Source organism: Danio rerio, chromosome 4 (genome assembly GCF_049306965.1).
Source record: "Danio rerio strain Tuebingen ecotype United States chromosome 4, GRCz12tu, whole genome shotgun sequence".
Lineage (NCBI taxonomy): Eukaryota > Metazoa > Chordata > Actinopteri > Cypriniformes > Danionidae > Danio > Danio rerio.
Window position 1 is genome coordinate 67,020,001 of NC_133179.1, and position 21,647 is coordinate 67,041,647.

The 21,647-nt window shown below is 41.1% G+C and overlaps 19 non-coding genes and 1 pseudogene across 19 annotated transcripts; all 20 read left to right on the forward strand.

Annotated features, from left to right (window-relative positions):
• Positions 1–125: 125 nt before the first annotated feature.
• trnap-ugg (transfer RNA proline (anticodon UGG)) lies at positions 126–197 on the forward strand. Its single transcript has one exon. It is a non-coding gene; the product is annotated as a tRNA-Pro (tRNA).
• A 408-nt stretch (positions 198–605) lies between these two features.
• trnap-cgg (transfer RNA proline (anticodon CGG)) lies at positions 606–677 on the forward strand. The gene has a single exon. It is a non-coding gene; the product is annotated as a tRNA-Pro (tRNA).
• A 3,149-nt stretch (positions 678–3,826) lies between these two features.
• Positions 3,827–20,400, forward strand: LOC101886524 (uncharacterized; annotated as a pseudogene).
• Positions 8,743–8,824, forward strand: trnal-aag (transfer RNA leucine (anticodon AAG)). Its single transcript has one exon. It is a non-coding gene; the product is annotated as a tRNA-Leu (tRNA).
• On the forward strand, positions 9,366–9,447 carry trnal-aag (transfer RNA leucine (anticodon AAG)). Its single transcript has one exon. It is a non-coding gene; the product is annotated as a tRNA-Leu (tRNA).
• trnal-uag (transfer RNA leucine (anticodon UAG)) lies at positions 9,651–9,732 on the forward strand. The gene has a single exon. It is a non-coding gene; the product is annotated as a tRNA-Leu (tRNA).
• On the forward strand, positions 10,394–10,475 carry trnal-aag (transfer RNA leucine (anticodon AAG)). The gene has a single exon. It is a non-coding gene; the product is annotated as a tRNA-Leu (tRNA).
• trnal-aag (transfer RNA leucine (anticodon AAG)) lies at positions 10,679–10,760 on the forward strand. The gene has a single exon. It is a non-coding gene; the product is annotated as a tRNA-Leu (tRNA).
• trnal-aag (transfer RNA leucine (anticodon AAG)) lies at positions 11,411–11,492 on the forward strand. The gene has a single exon. It is a non-coding gene; the product is annotated as a tRNA-Leu (tRNA).
• On the forward strand, positions 11,696–11,777 carry trnal-aag (transfer RNA leucine (anticodon AAG)). The gene has a single exon. It is a non-coding gene; the product is annotated as a tRNA-Leu (tRNA).
• On the forward strand, positions 12,439–12,520 carry trnal-aag (transfer RNA leucine (anticodon AAG)). Its single transcript has one exon. It is a non-coding gene; the product is annotated as a tRNA-Leu (tRNA).
• Positions 12,724–12,805, forward strand: trnal-uag (transfer RNA leucine (anticodon UAG)). Its single transcript has one exon. It is a non-coding gene; the product is annotated as a tRNA-Leu (tRNA).
• Positions 13,467–13,548, forward strand: trnal-aag (transfer RNA leucine (anticodon AAG)). The gene has a single exon. It is a non-coding gene; the product is annotated as a tRNA-Leu (tRNA).
• Positions 13,740–13,821, forward strand: trnal-uag (transfer RNA leucine (anticodon UAG)). The gene has a single exon. It is a non-coding gene; the product is annotated as a tRNA-Leu (tRNA).
• Positions 14,484–14,565, forward strand: trnal-aag (transfer RNA leucine (anticodon AAG)). The gene has a single exon. It is a non-coding gene; the product is annotated as a tRNA-Leu (tRNA).
• Positions 14,765–14,846, forward strand: trnal-uag (transfer RNA leucine (anticodon UAG)). The gene has a single exon. It is a non-coding gene; the product is annotated as a tRNA-Leu (tRNA).
• On the forward strand, positions 15,508–15,589 carry trnal-aag (transfer RNA leucine (anticodon AAG)). The gene has a single exon. It is a non-coding gene; the product is annotated as a tRNA-Leu (tRNA).
• On the forward strand, positions 15,793–15,873 carry trnal-uag (transfer RNA leucine (anticodon UAG)). Its single transcript has one exon. It is a non-coding gene; the product is annotated as a tRNA-Leu (tRNA).
• On the forward strand, positions 17,565–17,646 carry trnal-aag (transfer RNA leucine (anticodon AAG)). The gene has a single exon. It is a non-coding gene; the product is annotated as a tRNA-Leu (tRNA).
• trnal-aag (transfer RNA leucine (anticodon AAG)) lies at positions 18,592–18,673 on the forward strand. The gene has a single exon. It is a non-coding gene; the product is annotated as a tRNA-Leu (tRNA).
• Positions 20,401–21,647: the final 1,247 nt, after the last annotated feature.

A 21,647-nucleotide genomic window follows, 5' to 3' on the forward strand; every position in this document is an offset into this window, starting at 1 on the left:
GACGCCTTGTGAAATTCTCTCAATTTAGTGGTTCATTGGTCTATGGGTATGATTCTCGCTTCGGTTGCGAAAGTTTTCTGACTATCTGATGCTTCTGACATCATGTGAAGTTAATTCAATTTAGTGGCTCGTTGGTCTAGGGGTATGATTCTCGCTTTGGGTGTGAGAGGTCCCGGGTTCAAATCCCGGACGAGCCCTTGCAGGTGTTATATGTTTTACAGGGCACTATGTCTTTCATTAAAATGTCTTTCGAAGAATTCCAGTTTGTCAGCAGATAGTGTCGCCACATAAAACATTCCTTTGCATAGTGGCTTGCTGGTCTAGCAGTTTGATTCTCGTTCATGCCATGAGAAATCCTAGTTTCAAATTTCAGTTGAACCCTTACAGTTGTCTTTTGGTTTGTAAGGGCGTTGTGGCTTACACAGAGGCCTTTTTTCTGAGAATGCCAGTTCGTCAGCTGATAGTGTTGCCATATAAAGTTACTGTTTTGCAGTGGCTCGTTGGTCTAGGGGTATGATTCTCGCTTAGGGTGCCCTTGATTCGTTAGAGAAAGATTTCTGACTATCTGATGCTTCTGACACCATGTGAAATTAATTCAAATTAGTGGCTCGTTGGTCTAGGGGTATGATTCTCGCTTCGGGTGTGAGAGGTCCCGGGTTCAAATCCCGGACGAGCCCTTGCAGGTGTTATGTGTTTTACAGGGCACTATGTCTTTCATTAAAATGTCTTTCGAAGAATTCCAGGTTGTCAGCAGATAGTGTTGCCACATAAAACATTCCTTTGCATAGTGGCTTGCTGGTCTAGGAGTATGATTTTCGTTCATGCAATGAAAAATCCCAGATTTAAATTTCGGTTGAGCCCTTACAGTTGTCTGCTGTTTTTTTAAGGTCGTTGTGGCTTACACAGAGCCCTTTTTTCTGAGAATGTCAGTTTGTCAGCAGATAGTGTTGCCATGTAAAGTGGCTGTTTTGCAGTTGCTCGTTGGTCTACGAGCTTGACTCTCGCATAAGGTGCAAGAGGTCCCGTTTTCAAATCCTGGACGAACCATTGCAGATGTCCCGGGTCCAAATGAAGCAAAAGCCCTGCTTCAATGTTTGTTAGATAAGGATTTCTGACCATCTGTTGCTTCTGATGTGAAATATTCAGGGTTTTGTGGCTCGTTGGTCTAGGTGTATGATTCTCGCTTAGGGTGCGAGAGGTCCCGGGTTCAAATCTCGGACGAGCCCTTGCAGTTATTCTGTGGTTTTACAGGGCATTATGTCTTTTATAAAAATGTCTTTCGAAGAATTTCAATTTGTCAGCAGATAGTGTCGCCACATAAAACATTCCTTTGCATAGTGGCTTGCTGGTCTAGGAGTATGATTTTCGTTCATTCAATGAAAAATCCCAGATTCAAATTTCGGTTGAGCCCTTACAGTTGTCTGCTGTTTTGTAAGGTCGTTGTGGCTCACACAGAATCCTTTTTTCTGAAAATGCCAGTTTGTCAGCAGATAGTGTTGCCATATAAAGTTGCTGTTTTGCAGTGGCTCTGTGGTCTAAGGGTATGATTCTCACTTAGGGTGCCCTTGATTTGTTAGAGAAAGATTTCTGTCTATCTGACGTCTTGTGAAATTCTCTCAATTTAGTGGCTCATTGGTCTATGGGTATGATTCTCGCTTTGATTGCGGGAGGACCCGGGTTCAATTCCCGGATTAGCCCTTGCAGGTGTAATGTGTTTTACAGGGCATTATGTCTTTTATGTCTTTCGTAAAAACGTCTTTCAAAGAATTCCAGTTTGTCAACAGATAGTGTCGCCCCATAAAATATTTCTTGCATAGTGGCTTGCTGGTTTAAGAGTTTGATTCTCGTTCATGCCATGAGAAATCTTAGGTTCAAATTTCAGTTGAACCTTTACAGTTGTCTTTTGTTTTGTAAGGGCATTGTGGCTTACACAGAGGCCTTTTTCTGAGAATGCCGGTTTGTCGGCAGATAGTGTTGCCATGTAAAGTGGCTGTTTTGCAGTTGCTCGTTGGTCTACGGGCATGATTCTCGCATAAGGTGCGAGAGGTCCCGTTTTCAAATCCTGGACGAACCATTGCAGAAGTCCCGGATCCAAATGAAGCAAAAGCCCTGCTTCAATGTTTGTTAGATAAGGATTTCTGACCATCTGTTGCTTCTGATGTCTTGTGAAATATTCAAGCTTTTGTGGCTCGTTGGTCTGGTGGTATGAATCTCGCTTAGGGTGCGAGTGGTCCCGGGTTAAAATCCCGGACGAGCCCTTGCAGTTATTCTGTTGTTTTACAGGGCATTATGTCTTTCATAAAAAACATTTTTCGAAGAATTCCAGTTTGTCCGCAGATAGTGTCGCCACATAAAACATTCCTTTGCATAGTGGCTTGCTGGTCTAGGAGTATGATTTTCGTTCATGCAATGAAAAATCCCAGATTCAAATTTCGGTTGAGCCCTTACAGTTGTCTGCTGTTTTTTTAAGGTCGTTGTGGCTTACACAGAGGCCTTTTTTCTGAGAATGCCAGTTTGTCAGCAGATAGTGTTGCCATATAAAGTTGCTGTTTTGCAGTGGCTCGGTGGTCTAGGGGTATGATTCTTACTTAGGGTGCCCTTGATTCGTTAGAGAAAGATTTCTGACTATCTGACGCCTTGTGAAATCCTCTCAATTTAGTGGTTCATAGGTCTATGAGTATGATTCTCGCTTCGATTGTGAGAGGTTCAATTCTCGGATGAGCCCTTGCAGGTGTACTGTGTTTTACAGGGCATTATATCTTTCGTAAAAACATCTTTCAAAGAATTCCAATTTGTCAGCAGATAGTGTCGCCACATAAAACATTCCTTTGCATAGTGGCTTGCTGGTCTAGGAGTATGATTCTCGTTCATGCAATGAAAAATCACAGATTAAAACCACCCTGGACATGCCCGATCTGAAAGCTACTCCTGAAGATAACAACACAAGAGATTCAAACAATGGCATCGACAATAATGACACATGGGCAACTGTTGTGGCAAGAAGGAGGAGAAATAAATCAGACACAAGCAAAGAAGGAAGTGGAGAAATACAACAAATGAAAGGTAAAGCAATTGCTGAACGTTTAGAAAATACCCAACAAACAAGTCAAATAAATGAGATGATAAACAAACTGAAAAGTCAAGCTAGATTTCAGCGACAATATAAAAAAAGAAACAACTTTGACATTGACTGTGAAAGATCCTGAAAATATCACCATAACTATGATTATAAAGGCTGTGGAAGATAAGACTGGAATTGGAAAATTGTTTGGACTGAGGAAAAAGTCCAATTTTGACTATGAACTAACTATGGAAAATGAAACGGACTGTGATCACTTAATGGATGGACTAATGATTAACCAACAATTCTGTGAAATATCAAAACTCTGTGCAACTGAGAGAATGGTTTCTTTCTTAAATTTACCCAACTATATTCAAGATAGTGAAATTATCCAAAAGCTTGTGAACTGGGGAGTTTCTCCAATTCTCCCTCTGAGAAGAAGATAATCCAGGAACAACTGTGGCGGATGGAACAAGGTTTATCAGGGTGAAATTTCCAAAAGAAGTCATGAGTCTTCCTTACAATGTAAAGTTTGACACAGAGGAAGGACCAAAATATTTTAGAGTGATACATAATCAGCAGATAAAAACATGCAGATTATGTGGAAGTGCTGAGCATGAAAAAAAAGACTGCCCACAATTTGTGTGTAGAGAATGTCTGGAGCAGGGGCATTTTGCGCGGGACTGTAAAGCCCCACGGTGCCAAGGCTGCAAAAAGACAATATTGTGGTGCAGATGTGAATCGGATGAGGAAGAGACTGGAGTTATGGAAACGAACAAACAAATGGAGAAATCAAGCAATGAAGAACGGGAAGAGGAAGTACAGGAATTACCACCGGATGATTTGAATGAACAAGAAGAGGAGCAGGCCATGAGTGAAGAGGATGAAGGAGATGCAGCAGAGACTGAGGCACAACATCTAATGAAAGACGATGGACACGACATGGAAGAAGAACATGGAGCAGCAGGTGAAAATACAGAAAGCAGAATTGAGAAAGAGGTAAGCGATGATGATGATATTGAAGAAATAAATATTGGGACTAAAGACAGAACAATAGACAGCATAAACAGAAGACGCAGAAAAACTGTACAATTGAATATTCAGCAAGTGCTTAAGAAACAGAAATTACGAAAGGAAGCAAAAGCAAAACTAAAAACTGACAGAACTGATTTACGATTTTAGATCATAAAAAAGACTACAAATGATTGATGGTTTGTTTCATTTGGATTTTCTTTTGTTTGGATAGCTTGTTTTCTTTTATATTTCTAATGAACAACTGATGTTTGGTTTCAATTAATGTAAGAGGGCTGTCATCCAAAGTGAAGTTTAAAAATGTAATTGCTTTAACAGAAAAATGTGATGTTATATGTATACAAGAGACTGGATGGAATGAAAACATTGTTAATGATTTAAAAAAATGTTGGGATGGGGAAATATTGTATAATAATGACCCAAATAAGAAAAAAGGCATGGCAATACTAATTAGAAGGGGAATAGGATATACATTTGATATTTTATTTAAAGATAATTATGGAAGGATTTTAACTATTAAAATTATGAATAAGGATGAAGAAATAACAATATGTAACATACATGCTCCAAATGAAGACTTGGAAAGAGTTACTTTTTTTAAAGATCTAAGTGCTTTAATGAGTGGATGGAATAATGTTATTGTTTTAGGGGATTTTAATACTGTTTTAGAAAGAATAGATGTAGATGATCATATGGTGTATAGAGCAGATGTTGGAAGAAGAGAACTGAAACACATGATTGAAAAACATAAATATGTAGATGTATGGAGAGAGAGAAATAGAGTCAAAAGAGAATACTCAAGAAGGCAGTGGGTGAATACAGTTTTAAAACAAAGTAGATTAGACTATGTTTTATGTACCAGAAATTTAGAATCTTTTATTTCAAATATTTTTTACAAGATTTTTAGCTGTAGTGACCATGATTTTCTGTATGTAATAATGGATTTCAGTGGAGTTGAAAGAGGACCAGGTGTATGGGTGTTTAATACAGAGCTTTTAAAGAATGATTTTTATAAAATTGGAATGGAAAACATGATTATTAATAGTGTGAATGATGAGTTATATGATGAAGAAATAAGTGTGTGGTGGGACAATGTAAAATTAGAGGCCAAAAGATTTTCAATGGAATGTTCAAAGAAAATGCAGAAAGCCAAAAGAGCTAAAGAAAGACAATTAAACAAAGAATGGGAGAATGAAATGGAAAAGATAACAGAAGGAAATATGGATATTAGGAGAATAGTGAAATTAGAAGAGAAACTGAAAAAACTAGAAGAGGAAAAATGTATGGGAGCTAGAATAAGAAGTAAGATGAAAAATACAGTGGAAGGAGAAAGAAGTACAAAGTTCTTTTATGATCTAGAAAAAACACGACAAAAAGCAGATTTGATAAAGAATGTCTCAACAAAAGAGAAAACTGTCAAAGATAAAGAAAGTATTTTAAGAACCGTTAAAGATTTCTATGAAACTTTGTTTAAAGCAAAAGGAGTTCATGAAGAAGATAAGGATTTTTTATTAAATCAAATAAAGGTTAAAGTAAGTGAAGAGGATAAAGAACTGTGTAATGGTGATATAACTGAACATGAGATAAACGAAGCTATAACACAATTAAGTAATGGGAAAAGCCCTGGTTTAGATGGTTTGTCATCCGAATTTTATAAGACTTTTAAAGATGTTTTAATTCCAATTTTAAAAGATCTTTTTATTGCTATTTTTAAAAAAGGACAGTTGAGTGAGAGTATGAAGAAAGGAATGATTAAAATAATTTATAAAAATAAAGGTGATAAAGATGATTTGCAAAATTATAGACCTTTAAGTATGCTTAATACAGATTATAAAATATTAGCAAAGATTTTAGCAAACAGGCTTAAAAAGGTAGTTCCCACTCTTATTACTACTAACCAGGCTTATGGTGTTATAGGAAGAGATATAGCAGACACAGTAACAAGCATCAGAGATTTAATCTGGTACATAAAAGAAAAAAAAGATGAAGGATTTTTATTCAGCATAGATCTAGAAAAGGCTTTTGATAGAGTTGAGCATAGCTATTTATTTGACATAATACAAAAATTTGGCTTTGGTGAGAATTTTATTAAGTGGATAAAATGTTTTTTATACAGATATTTTTAGTTGTTTTAAAATAAATGGATTTTTAACCGACTACATTGAGATTTCTAGATCTATAAGACAAGGATGTCCTTTATCAGCGTTATTATACACATTACTTGCTGAACCATTAGGCTTAGCTATAAATGGAGAAAAGGAAATTAAAGGGTTTAAAATAGAAATCAATAGAACAGAGCAGAAAATTTTCCAGTATGCTGATGATACCACTCTATTTTTAAAAGATTTTAAAAGTGTTGGAAAAGCTATGGAAATATTTGATAAATATTGTCGAGGATCGGGAGCAAAAGTAAATAAAGAAAAAACTGAATATATGAAGATGGGTAAAGTAGACCTTCCACAAGGAAATTGGGAATATAAAGAACAAAAAAATTACATAAAGATCTTAGGCATTACACTGGGATATGATGAAATTAAAACTAGAGAAATAATTTGGGATGAACTTATAAATAAAATGGAAAAAAGATTATGTTTTTGGAAACAGAGAGTGTTGTTTTTAAAAGGAAAAGTACTGGTATTAAATTCTCTTTTTCTATCTAAGATGTGGTATGTTTTAAGTGTTGTTAGTCTACCTACGTGGGTGTATAAGAAAATAAAAACTATGATTTTAAAGTTTTTATGGGATGATAAACCATCTAAAATTGCATATAACACTATCATTGGAAAGGTGGATGAGGGAGGACTAGGACTTATAGATCCATGGATAAGAATGAAAAGCATGAGAATTAAAACATTAAAAAAGTTTTTAAATGAAGACAATATTCCATGGAAAAGCATAATGAGTTATTTTATTAATAAATGTGGACAAATAGGAGATGATTTCTTATGGATGGCATTTAAAGACCGCATGATAAAAAATATTCCTGAGTTTTATAAGGAGTTGTTGAGAACATGGAAATGCTTTTATAATAATATACAAACTGAGATTGAAGGGAGAAAACTTTATTTACAGCAACCCCTATTTTTAAATCAGAACAATAAAAGCAAAAAGCAAATGTTTTATGATAACTGGTATGCAGTGGGTTTTAGAAAAGTAAAAGACATTTTATATGAATAAAAACCTGGGTTTTTACCGACTCAAGCAATAATACATACTCTGGAGGAAATAGAGGATATAGATGATAAAGAAAAAATTGAAGATCAATACAGTTAAGATTAGCATTACCAGATCACTGGATCAAAACTATTGAAGAGAATGAAAAAGAAACTGAAAATAGAAAAATAAAAGTTTTTTTAAAAATGGATGAGGATAAAATTAGTATCAATGATTGTCCTATCAAGATGTTTTATACATGTTTGTGTAATACTGTGTTTAAAAAACCTAAATCAAGAGAATTTTGGGAAAAGTTATTTGAAAACTTTGATACTTCAAACATATGGAAAAATGTAAGATCAATTTTAAAAAGTCCAGCATTGGAAAACTTTGATTTTATGTTAAGACACAACTGCATAATGACAGAGATCATCTTTAAAAAGATTGGGGTATCACAAGATGATTTGTGTAAAGTGTGTTTGGAAAAAAAGGAAGGTGTGTTACACCTATTTTTAAATTGTAAAAAGTTGAGTGATTTTATGAAGATGTTGAAAACAATGGTGTGTAATTTTCTGTATGATGAAAACATTATTTTAGAAGAATGGGATACACTGTTTTTATTTGGTTTTAATGGGAAAACAAAAAATAAGTTTGCTCTTAATTATATGTTGACTCTTGCAAGATTTACAATATGGAAAAGAAGAAATATTATGAAACAAAAGAAAAAAGAAATTCCATTGGTTTTGTTGTATAAACAGATTGTGACTGAGGAAATAATGGTTATATATGACTATTGCAAAATGTATGAAAAGATGGACATTTTTGAAAAATGTATTACAAAAAATAATCCATATATTGTACAAACTTGGACTGGTTTTGAAGTTTTCTTACCTGGAGATTTTTAAATATTTTATCTTTTAAATATTTGTATGTATAAATGTCAAGATTGTTGATGATGTATTTTTTAATAAAGAAAAAAGAAAAAAAAAAAGCTCGAATCTGCTCAGGAGCAAGTGTCTTTCCCACGATTAGATTGCAGCATCTTAACAAAGTCTGCACTGGAAGTCTCTCTCTGCCATTGCTCCTTTTAGCAAGAGCACCCTATTGAAACAGGAACAGTAAAGATTCACAATTAGAGTAGTAATACTCTATAACTGGATTTGAATATAATAACAACAACAATGTGGGGTCTGCTGTGATGGAATCAGTAACTTTCACTCTTTTGTGAAATAACAGTTACCTTGTAATAAGGTTTAAATGCATTGCAGCTGGCTGCCGTTAGGAGAACACTTCAAATGCCTTGAGTAGGGCTCAAATAGAGACAGAACTGTGGTTGACAGGAAGGTGGGAGTGCTTCCTAAGCTGGTATTAAGGAGCTCTCTTTCTTTGTGGAGGAGCTCCAGCAAGGCATGGCTAAATTGAACTGATTTCCCAGAGCTGTTGCGCTACTTGAAACAAGTTGGTGTCGAAACTGCTCAGGGAAAGCTGCTTAGTAAGGTAGCGTGGCCGAGTGGTCTAAGGTGCTGGATTAAGGCTCCAGTCTCTTTGGGAGCGTGGGTTTGAATCCCACCGCTGCCAGGCAGTCCTTTTAGGATGCTTGAGAATGAATCTGAATCGAATCTGCTCAGGAGCAAGTGTCTTTCCCACAATTAGATTGCAGCATCTTAACAAAGTCTGCACTGGAAGTCTCTCTTTGCCATTGCTCCTTTTAGCAAGAGCACCCTATTGAAACAGGAACAGTAAAGATTCACAATTAGAGTAGTAATACTCTATAACTGGATTTGAATATAATAACAACAACAATGTGGGGTCTGCTGTGATGGAATTAGTAACTTTCACTCTTTTGTGAAATAACAGTTACCTTGTAATTAGGTGCTTAAATGCATCGCAGCTGGCTGCCGTAAGGAGAAGACTTTAAATGCCTTGAGGTGTGCTCAAATAGAGACAGAACTGTGGTTGACAGGAAGGCAGGAGTGCTTCCTAAGCTGGTATTAAGGAGGTCTCTTTCTTTGTGGAGGAGCTCCAGCTAGGCATGGCTAAATTGAACTGATTTCCCAGAGCTGTTGCGCTACTTGAAACAAGTTGGTGTCGAAACTGCTCAGGGAAAGCAGCTTTGTAAGGTAGCGTGGCCGAGCGGTCTAAGGCGCTGGATTAAGGCTCCAGTCTCTTCGGGGGTGTGGGTTCGAATCCCACCGCTGCCAGGCAGTTCTTTTAGGATGCTTGAGAATGACCTCTCTGCTTGAGCAAACAGACTTGCGAAGAGATACTGCATGCTTCCGCTCACATCCAAATGTAGACTCCTTGGCCAAAGTTGAAGGGCTTCACTAGGAAGCTCTGCGTCCTCTCTGCTGTTCTGCTTCCGTAAAATTGGGCAGAAAAGGGACCACTGCATAAATTCATCGAGGGTAGCGTGGCCGAGGGGTCTAAGGCGCTGGATTTAGGCTCCAGTCTCTTCGGGGGCGTGGGTTTGAATCCCACCGCTGCCAGGTGTGGTTTTAAACAAGGCCAAACTGCTTGAGTGTGTGTGCATTCTCAGTGAACGCTGGAAGTGAGAGAGTACATTTAAGTTGGCAACTAGTCAGTATAATGTGTTCTTTGAAACTCACAGCAGACTCGTTGGTGTGACAGCAACACATCCCCAAGCTCGAATCTGCTCAGGAGCAAGTGTCTTTCCCACAATTAGATTGCAGCATCTTAACAAAGTCTGCACTGGAAGTCTCTCTTTGCCATTGCTCCTTTTAGCAAGAGCACCCTATTGAAACAGGAACAGTAAAGATTCACAATTAGAGTAGTAATACTCTATAACTGGATTTGAATATAATAACAACAACAATGTGGGGTCTGCTGTGATGGAATCAGTAACTTTCACTCTTTTGTGAAATAACAGTTACCTTGTAATCAGGTTTAAATGCATTGCAGCTGGCTGCCGTTAGGAGAAGACTTCAAATGCCTTGAGTAGGGCTCAAATAGAGACAGAACTGTGGTTGACAGGAAGGTGGGAGTGCTTCCTAAGCTGGTATTAAGGAGCTCTTTTTCTTTGTGGAGGAGCTCCAGCTAGGCATGGCTAAATTGAACTGATTTCCCAGAGCTGTTGCGCTACTTGAAACAAGTTGATGTCGAAACTGCTCAGGGAAAGCAGCTTTGTAAGGTAGCGTGGCCGAGCGGTCTAAGGCGCTGGATTAAGGCTCCAGTCTCTTCGGGGGCGTGGGTTCGAATCCCACCGCTGCCAGGCAGTCCTTTTAGGATGCTTGAGAATGACCTCTCTGCTTGAGCAAACAGACTTGCGAAGAGATACTGCATGCTTCCGCTCACATCCAAATGTAGACTCCTTGGCCAAAGTTGAAGGGCTTCACTAGGAAGCTCTGCGTCCTCTCTGCTGTTCTGCTTCCGTAAAATTGGGCAGAAAATGGACCACGGCATGATTTCATCTAGGGTAGCGTGGCCGAGGGGTCTAAGGCGCTGGATTAAGGCTCCAGTCTCTTCGGGAGCGTGGGTTCGAATCCCACCGCTGCCAGATGTGGTTTTAAACACGGCCAAACTGCTTGAGTGTGTGAGCGCTGGAAGTGAGAGAGTAAATTTAAGTCGTCAACTAGTCAGTATAATGTGTTCTTTGAAACTCACGGCAGACTCGTTGGTGTGACAGCAACACATCCCCAAGCTCGAATCTGCTCAGGAGCAAGTGTCTTTCCCACAATTAGATTGCAGCATCTTAACAAAGTCTGCACTGGAAGTCTCTCTTTGCCATTGCTCCTTTTAGCAAGAGCACCCTATTGAAACAGGAACAGTAAAGATTCACAATTAGAGTAGTAATACTCTATAACTGGATTTGAATATAATAACAACAACAATGTGGGGTCTGCTGTGATGGAATTAGTAACTTTCACTCTTTTGTGAAATAACAGTTACCTTGTAATTAGGTGCTTAAATGCATCGCAGCTGGCTGCCGTAAGGAGAAGACTTTAAATGCCTTGAGGTGTGCTCAAATAGAGACAGAACTGTGGTTGACAGGAAGGCAGGAGTGCTTCCTAAGCTGGTATTAAGGAGGTCTCTTTCTTTGTGGAGGAGCTCCAGCTAGGCATGGCTAAATTGAACTGATTTCCCAGAGCTGTTGCGCTACTTGAAACAAGTTGGTGTCGAAACTGCTCAGGGAAAGCAGCTTTGTAAGGTAGCGTGGCCGAGCGGTCTAAGGCGCTGGATTAAGGCTCCAGTCTCTTCGGGGGTGTGGGTTCGAATCCCACCGCTGCCAGGCAGTTCTTTTAGGATGCTTGAGAATGACCTCTCTGCTTGAGCAAACAGACTTGCGAAGAGATACTGCATGCTTCCGCTCACATCCAAATGTAGACTCCTTGGCCAAAGTTGAAGGGCTTCACTAGGAAGCTCTGCGTCCTCTCTGCTGTTCTGCTTCCGTAAAATTGGGCAGAAAAGGGACCACTGCATAAATTCATCGAGGGTAGCGTGGCCGAGGGGTCTAAGGCGCTGGATTTAGGCTCCAGTCTCTTCGGGGGCGTGGGTTTGAATCCCACCGCTGCCAGGTGTGGTTTTAAACAAGGCCAAACTGCTTGAGTGTGTGTGCATTCTCAGTGAACGCTGGAAGTGAGAGAGTACATTTAAGTTGGCAACTAGTCAGTATAATGTGTTCTTTGAAACTCACAGCAGACTCGTTGGTGTGACAGCAACACATCCCCAAGCTCGAATCTGCTCAGGAGCAAGTGTCTTTCCCACAATTAGATTGCAGCATCTTAACAAAGTCTGCACTGGAAGTCTCTCTTTGCCATTGCTCCTTTTAGCAAGAGCACCCTATTGAAACAGGAACAGTAAAGATTCACAATTAGAGTAGTAATACTCTATAACTGGATTTGAATATAATAACAACAACAATGTGGGGTCTGCTGTGATGGAATCAGTAACTCTCACTCTTTTGTGAAATAACAGTTACCTTGTAATCAGGTTTAAATGCATTGCAGCTGGCTGCCGTTAGGAGAAGACTTCAAATGCCTTGAGTAGGGCTCAAATAGAGACAGAACTGTGGTTGACAGGAAGGTGGGAGTGCTTCCTAAGCTGGTATTAAGGAGCTCTTTTTCTTTGTGGAGGAGCTCCAGCAAGGCATGGCTAAATTGAATTGATTTCCCAGTGCTGTTGTGCTACTTGAAACAAGTTGGTGTCGAAACTGCTCAGGGAAAGCAGCTTTGTAAGGTAGCGTGGCCGAGCGGTCTAAGGCGCTGGATTAAGGCTCCAGTCTCTTCGGGGGTGTGGGTTCGAATCCCACCGCTGCCAGGCAGCCCTTTTAGGATGCTTGAGAATGACCTCTCTGCTTGAGCAAACAGACTTGCGAAGAGATACTGCATGCTTCCGCTCACATCCAAATGTAGACTCCTTGGCCAAAGTTGAAGGGCTTCACTAGGAAGCTCTGCGTCCTCTCTGCTGTTCTGCTTCCGTAAAATTGGGCAGAAAATGGACCACGGCATGATTTCATCTAGGGTAGCGTGGCCGAGGGGTCTAAGGCGCTGGATTAAGGCTCCAGTCTCTTCGGGAGCGTGGGTTCGAATCCCACCGCTGCCAGGTGTGGTTTTAAACAAGGCCAAACTGCTTGAGTGTGTGTGCATTCTCAGTGAACGCTGGAAGTGAGAGAGTACATTTAAGTTGGCAACTAGTCAGTATAATGTGTTCTTTGAAACTCACGGCAGACTCGTTGGTGTGACAGCAACACATCCCCAAGCTCGAATCTGCTCAGGAGCAAGTGTCTTTCCCACAATTAGATTGCAGCATCTTAACAAAGTCTGCACTGGAAGTCTCTCTTTGCCATTGCTCCTTTTAGCAAGAGCACCCTATTGAAACAGGAACAGTAAAGATTCACAATTAGAGTAGTAATACTCTATAACTGGATTTGAATATAATAACAACAACAATGTGGGGTCTGCTGTGATGGAATCAGTAACTTTCACTCTTTTGTGAAATAACAGTTACCTTGTAATCAGGTTTAAATGCATTGCAGCTGGCTGCCGTTAGGAGAAGACTTCAAATGCCTTGAGTAGGGCTCAAATAGAGACAGAACTGTGGTTGACAGGAAGGTGGGAGTGCTTCCTAAGCTGGTATTAAGGAGCTCTTTTTCTTTGTGGAGGAGCTCCAGCTAGGCATGGCTAAATTGAACTGATTTCCCAGAGCTGTTGCGCTACTTGAAACAAGTTGATGTCGAAACTGCTCAGGGAAAGCAGCTTTGTAAGGTAGCGTGGCCGAGCGGTCTAAGGCGCTGGATTAAGGCTCCAGTCTCTTCGGGGGCGTGGGTTCGAATCCCACCGCTGCCAGGCAGTCCTTTTAGGATGCTTGAGAATGACCTCTCTGCTTGAGCAAACAGACTTGCGAAGAGATACTGCATGCTTCCGCTCACATCCAAATGTAGACTCCTTGGCCAAAGTTGAAGAGGCTCTGCGTCCTCTCTGCTGTTCTGCTTCCGTAAAATTGGGCAGAAAATGGACCACTGCATGAATTCATTTAGGGTAGCGTGGCCGAGGGGTCTAAGGCGCTGGATTTAGGCTCCAGTTTCTTCGGGAGCGTGGGTTCGAATCCCACCGCTGCCAGGTGTGGTTTTAAACAAGGCCAAACTGCTTGAGTGTGTGTGCATTCTCAGTGAACGCTGGAAGTGAGAGAGTACATTTAAGTTGGCAACTAGTCAGTATAATGTGTTCTTTGAAACTCACGGCAGACTTGTTGGTGTGACAGCAACACATCCCCAAGCTCGAATCTGCTCAGGAGCAAGTGTCTTTCCCACAATTAGATGTAGCATCTTAACAAAGTCTGCACTGGAAGTCTCTCTTTGCCATTGCTCCTTTTAGCAAGAGCACCCTATTGAAACAGGAACAGTAAAGATTCACAATTAGAGTAGTAATACTCTATAACTGGATTTGAATATAATAACAACAACAATGTGGGGTCTGCTGTGATGGAATCAGTAACTTTCACTCTTTTGTGAAATAACAGTTACCTTGTAATCAGGTGCTTAAATGCATCGCAGCTGGCTGCCGTAAGGAGAAGACTTTAAATGCCTTGAGGTGTGCTCAAATAGAGACAGAACTGTGGTTGACAGGAAGGTGGGAGTGCTTCCTAAGCTGGTATTAAGGAGGTCTCTTTCTTTGTGGAGGAGCTCCAGCTAGGCATGGCTAAATTGAACTGATTTCCCAGAGCTGTTGCGCTACTTGAAACAAGTTGGTGTCGAAACTGCTCAGGGAAAGCAGCTTTGTAAGGTAGCGTGGCCGAGCGGTCTAAGGCGCTGGATTAAGGCTCCAGTCTCTTTGGGGGCGTGGGTTCGAATCCCACTGCTCCCAGGCAGTTCTTTTAGGATGCTTGAGAATGACCTCTCTGCTTGAGCAAACAGACTTGCGAAGAGATACTGCATGCTTCCGCTCACATCCAAATGTAGACTCCTTGGCCAAAGTTGAAAGGCTTCACTAGGAAGCTCTGCGTCCTCTCTGCTGTTCTGCTTCCGTAAAATTGGGCAGAAAAGGGACCACTGCATGAATCGAGGGTAGCGTGGCCGAGGGGTCTAAGGCGCTGGATTTAGGCTCCAGTCTCTTCGGGGGCGTGGGTTCGAATCCCACCGCTTCCAGGTGTGGTTTTAAACAAGGCCAAACTGCTTGAGTGTGTGTGCATTCTCAGTGAACGCTGGAAGTGAGAGAGTACATTTAAGTTGGCAACTAGTCAGTATAATGTGTTCTTTGAAACTCACAGCAGACTCGTTGGTGTGACAGCAACACATCCCCAAGCTCGAATCTGCTCAGGAGCAAGTGTCTTTCCCACAATTAGATTGCAGCATCTTAACAAAGTCTGCACTGGAAGTCTCTCTTTGCCATTGCTCCTTTTAGCAAGAGCACCCTATTGAAACAGGAACAGTAAAGATTCACAATTAGAGTAGTAATACTCTATAACTGGATTTGAATATAATAACAACAACAATGTGGGGTCTGCTGTGATGGAATCAGTAACTTTCACTCTTTTGTGAAATAACAGTTACCTTGTAATCAGGTTTAAATGCATTGCAGCTGGCTGCCGTTAGGAGAAGACTTCAAATGCTTTGAGTAGGGCTCAAATAGAGACAGAACTGTGGTTGACAGGAAGGTGGGAGTGCTTCCTAAGCTGGTATTAAGGAGCTCTTTTTCTTTGTGGAGGAGCTCCAGCTAGGCATGGCTAAATTGAACTGATTTCCCAGAGCTGTTGCGCTACTTGAAACAAGTTGATGTCGAAACTGCTCAGGGAAAGCAGCTTTGTAAGGTAGCGTGGCCGAGCGGTCTAAGGCGCTGGATTAAGGCTCCAGTCTCTTCGGGGGCGTGGGTTCGAATCCCACCGCTGCCAGGCAGTCCTTTTAGGATGCTTGAGAATGACCTCTCTGCTTGAGCAAACAGACTTGCGAAGAGATACTGCATGCTTCCGCTCACATCCAAATGTAGACTCCTTGGCCAAAGTTGAAGGGCTTCACTAGGAAGCTCTGCGTCCTCTCTGCTGTTCTGCTTCCGTAAAATTGGGCAGAAAATGGACCACTGCATGAATTCATCTAGGGTAGCGTGGCCGAGGGGTCTAAGGCGCTGGATTTAGGCTCCAGTCTCTTCGGGGGGTGGGTTCGAATCCCACCGCTGCCAGATGTGGTTTTAAACACGGCCAAACTGCTTGAGTGTGTGAGCATTCGCAGTGAGCGCTGGAAGTGAGAGAGTAAATTTAAGCTGTCAACTAGTCAGTATAATGTGTTCTTTGAAACTCACGGCAGACTCGTTGGTGTGAGAACAACACATCCCCAAGCTCGAATCTGCTCAGGAGCAAGTGTCTTTCCCACGATTAGAGTGCAGCATCTTAACAAAGTCTGCACTGGAAGTCTCTCTCTGCCATTGCTCCTTTTAGCAAGAGCACCCTATTGAAACAGGAACAGTAAAGATTCACAATTAGAGTAGTAATACTCTATAACTGGATTTGAATATAATAACAACAACAATGTGGGGTCTGCTGTGATGGAATCAGTAACTTTCACTCTTTTGTGAAATAACAGTTACCTTGTAATCAGGTGCTTAAATGCATCGCAGCTGGCTGCCGTAAGGAGAAGACTTTAAATGCCTTGAGGTGTGCTCAAATAGAGACAGAACTGTGGTTGACAGGAAGGCGGGAGTGCTTCCTAAGCTGGTATTAAGGAGGTCTCTTTCTTTGTGGAGGAGCTCCAGCTAGGCATGGCTAAATTGAACTGATTTCCCAGAGATGTTGTGCTACTTGAAACAAGTTGGTGTCGAAACTGCTCAGGGAAAGCAGCTTTGTAAGGTAGCGTGGCCGAGCGATCTCTAAGGCGCTGGATAAAGGCTCCAGTCTCTTCGGGGGTGTGGGTTCGAATCCCACCGCTGCCAGGCAGTCCTTTTAGGATGCTTGAGAATGACCTCTCTGCTTGAGCAAACAGACTTGCAAAGTGATACTGCACGCTTCAGCTCACATCCAAATGTAGACTCCTTGGCCAAAGTTGAAGGGCTTCACTAGGAAGCTCTGCGTCCTCTCTGCTGTTCTGCTTCCGTAAAATTGGGCAGAAAAGGGACCACTGCATGAATTCATCGAGGGTAGCGTGGCCGAGGGGTCTAAGGCGCTGGAATTAGGCTCCAGTCTCTTCGGGGGCGTGGGTTCGATGTGGCTGCCAGATGTGGTTTTAAACACGGCCAAACTGCTTGAGTGTGTGAGCGTTCGCAGTGAACGCTGGAAGTGAGAGAGTAAATTTAAGTCGTCAACTAGTCAGTATAATGTGTTCTTTGAAACTCACGGCAGACTCATTGGTGTGAGAGCAACACATCCCCAAGCTCGAATCTGCTCAGGAGCAAGTGTCTTTCCCACGATTAGAGTGCAGCATCTTAACAAAGTCTGCACTGGAAGTCTCTCTCTGCCATTGCTCCTTTTAGCAAGAGCACCCTATTGAAACAGGAACAGTAAAGATTCACAATTAGAGTAGTAATACTCTATAACTGGATTTGAATATAATAACAACAACAATGTGGGGTCTGCTGTGATGGAATCAGTAACTTTCACTCTTTTGTGAAATAACAGTTACCTTGTAATCAGGTGCTTAAATGCATCGCAGCTGGCTGCCGTAAGGAGAAGACTTTAAATGCCTTGAGGTGTGCTCAAATAGAGACAGAACTGTGGTTGACAGGAAGGTGGGAGTGCTTCCTAAGCTGGTATTAAGGAGGTCTCTTTCTTTGTGGAGGAGCTCCAGCTAGGCATGGCTAAATTGAACTGATTTCCCAGAGCTGTTGCGCTACTTGAAACAAGTTGGTGTCGAAACTGCTCAGGGAATGCAGCTTTGTAAGGTAGCGTGGCCGAGCGGTCTAAGGCGCTGGATTAAGGCTCCAGTCTCTTCGGGGGCGTGGGTTCGAATCCCACTGCTGCCAGGCAGTCCTTTTAGGATGCATGAGAATGACCTCTCTGCTTGAGCAAACAGACTTGCAAAGAGATACTGCATGCTTCCACTCACATCCAAATGTAGACTCCTTGGCCAAAGTTGAAGGGCTTCACTAGGAAGCTCTGCGTCTTCTCTGCTGTTCTGCTTCCGTAAAATTAGGCAGAAAAGGGACCACTGCATAGATACATCTAGGGTAGCGTGGCCGAGGGGTCTAATGTGCTGGATTTAGACTCCAGTCTCTTCGGCGGTGTGGGTTTGAATCCCACCACTGCCTGATGTGGTTTTAAACAAGGCCAAACTGCTTGAGTGTGTGTGCATTCTCAGCGAACGCTGGAAGTGAGAGAGTACATTTAAGTTGGCAACTAGTCAGTATAATGTGTTCTTTGGAACTCACGGCAGACTCGTTGGTGTGACAGCAACACATCCCCAAGCTCGAATCTGCTCAGGAGCAAGTGTCTTTCTCACGATTAGATTGCAGCATCTTAAAGTCTGCACTGGAAGTCTCTCTCTGCCATTGCTCCTTTTAGCAAAAGCACCCTATTGAAACAGGAACAGTAAAGATTCACAATTAGAGTAGTAATACTCTATAACTATATTTGAATATAATAACAACAACAATGTGGGGTCTGCTGTGATGGAATCAGTAACTTTCACTCTTTTGTGAAATAACAGTTACCTTGTAATCAGGTGCTTAAATGCATCGCAGCTGGCTGCCGTTTGGAGAAGACTTCAAATGCCTTGAGGTGTGCTCAAATAGAGACAGAACTGTGGTTGACAGGAAGGTGGGAGTGCTTCCTAAGCTGGTATTAAGGAGCTCTCTTTCTTTGTGGAGGAGCTCCAGCAAGGCATGGCCAAATTGAACTCATTTCCCAGAGCTGTTGCGCTACTTGAAACAAGTTGGTGTCGAAACTGCTCAGGGAAAGCAGCTTTGTAAGGTAGCGTGGCCGAGTGGTCTAAGGCGCTGGATTAAGGCTTCAATCTCTTTGGTGGTGTGGGTTTGAATCCCACCGCTGCCAGGCAGTCCTTTTAGGATGCTTGAGAATGACCTCTCTGCTTGAGCAAACAGACTTGCAAAATGATACTGCATGCTTCTGCTTGGATCGGTCTAATGCGCCGGATTTAGGCTCCTGTCTCTTCGGGGGCGTGGGTTCGAATCCCACAGCTGCCAGATGTGGTTTTAAACATGGCCAAACTGCTTGAGTGTGTGTGTGAGTCTTAGTGAACGCTGGAAATGAGAGAGTACATTTAAGTTGGCAACTAGTCAGTATAATGTGTTCTTTGAAACTCACGGCAGACTTGTCGGTGTGACAGCAACACATCCCCAAGCTCGAATATGCTCAGGAGCAAGTGTCTTTCCCACGATTAGATTGCAGCATCTTAACAAAGTCTGCACTGGAAGTCTCTCTCTGCCATTGCTCCTTTTAGCAAGAGCACACTGTTGAAACAGGAACAGTAAAGATTCACAATTACAGTAGTAATACAGTGGGGAATAAACCAGAGTCAAGAGATGCGTTGATTATGTGAGTCAGTGTTGGTATGACTTTCTGACACAGAAATGAAAATAGCCTCACCATTTACTTTCCTTCACTAAATAAGGTATAGTGATAAAAATGCTGGCTTACTTTGTGTTCCAGAAGACAGGAAATGTTTAAAACCCAATGATGGAGAGTAAATGGTAAGCTCATTTTCATATTTAGGGTAAACATCCATTTCATGCTTGCCACTTTAAGCCTTTATACTAAAGTTCACTTTTTTGTTCTTTTTTGAAGACCTGATAGTGCTGAAAGAACAGACACATCAATGGAATGAAATGGAAGAGAAACAACAAGAAATAACGACTGATGAAAAACCCACACTCACTAAAAAGACTTTATCACGTGGAAGATCTCGGAAATCCAAGTCTAGGTGTAATTACAGCTGTAAACAGAGTAGAAAGAGTTTCTGTCAAAAGCCAAACCTTGATGTTCACACTAGAAAGAAACCTTACACCTGCAAACAGTGTGGAAAAAGCTTCTATAATACAGGAAACTGAACAGTGCACATGAGAATTCACACTGGAGAGAGGCCGTACACATGCCAACAGTGTGGAAAAAGCTTCTATTCTACAGGAAACTTGGCAGTGCACAGAAGAATTCACTCTGGGGAGAGGCTCTACTCTTGCCCTCAGTGTGGAAAGAGTTGTAAGCAAAATGGCAATCTTGAAACCCACATGAGAACTCACAATGGAGAGAGAAGCTTTATTTGCACACAGTGTAGGAAAGGTTTTTCTCAAAAACAAAACCTTATCATCCACATGAGGATTCACACTGGAGAGAAACCTTACACATGCACAGAGTGTGGTAAAAGTTTCCCACATACAGGCTCACTCAAACACCACATGATAAGTCACACCGGACAGAAGCCGTTTGCATGTGCTCATTGTGGAAAGAGCTTTACAACCAAAGCTAGCCTCATGAACCACATGAATGGTCACACTGGAACCACATGTGATCATTGTGGAAAGAGTCTCACATGCAAAGACTCCATTAAGCAACACATGAAGACTCACTTAGGAGAGCGTTTTCGATGCAGTGAGTGTGGAAAGGTCTTTAAACATAAAAGAAGCCTCATCAATCACATGAAGCTTCACAATGGAGAGAAAAAATGAGGCCTTGTCCAGCGGAGCTTAAGGCTTTCCCGGGATAGCATCTCGGGACAAGTGTAAACTCTTGAATACATCTCAAGTTACTGGAATGAAACCCTTTGAACCTGAAGATTTAAACTCAATAACTGAAGAGGGGTGAAGATGTACCAGATTGTGAGAGTTTCTACAGGGCTGCAATGAAACAAAATAACTCTATATGTGTTTCAAGTTATTATGAACTGAGAACCAAATTTGTGCACATTGCACACTGCAATCAAATGATCGGCTCTGAAAAGAGAATTAGAAAGATTAGGGAGGAGAAAATGTTTGGGGAGATGCAGAGAAAACTGTCCTACACTCTTAGATTGTGTTTTTGATCGTTCACACTGTTTGATTTTTACTCCCTTGAACAAACAGATTTGCCTCCAATTTTGGGCGTTTGTCTGCAGTTTCACAAAACTTGTTGGTGAATAAAAGTTGGCCGGTGTGAACTTGCAGTGACAGTGAGAGACTGATGCAGACTCCATAAAGCCCTGTTCAGACTACACAATGCCATTTGCCAGTTACCACAGATCAGATTTGTGTCAGATTATGAGATTTTGACTTGAGCAAATCTTGATGTGTTGTGGGTACAAATGAAGACTTTGGTTTCAAAACACTACACATTTATTTTGATGAACTGATTTTAGAAAATAAAAAAGTTTTCCTCTTGAAGACAATTAAACTTTCTGTAGACAACTGGTTTCCTTTGAAGAAATGTTCATGTGAAAACTCCCACATTACTACAAATAAATCTGTGTATGGGAAACCCAGTGTCTCTATTGTGAATGAGAATATGAGTGATTTGTTAGCTTACATGCTAATTCCAGGACTTAACAGACTACTGAAGGACTTCAGCTATTTGTAAATTCCAATTATTATTAATATGCAATACATATTGTACTGCTCATGTGGACTGATAGATTATATTGTATGCTGTAATAGTATATATATATATATATATATATATATATATATATATATATATATATATATATATATATACTATTACTAACCAGCAATGATAGGTGAGCAAAATAAAAATTGAAAGAGGATACTTTTATTTGACCTTTCATGAGTCTAATAATCTCAAAGTCACACTTTAAGAGAAGGTCCAAAAACCTGCATTTACAAATGAAGAATGTTTTGCAAAGCATAAAAGGTTGTTAACCAGGTAATGCTGTGTACAATTTGTATTAGTTACACCAAATTTAACTTGTTTATTGTAAAAAGGGTTTACATGGATATTGACATGAGACATTCTGTATTATGCACTATGTATTATGAGTCATGAGTAGGGCCAGACAGAATCTGTCGACGTTTTTTGC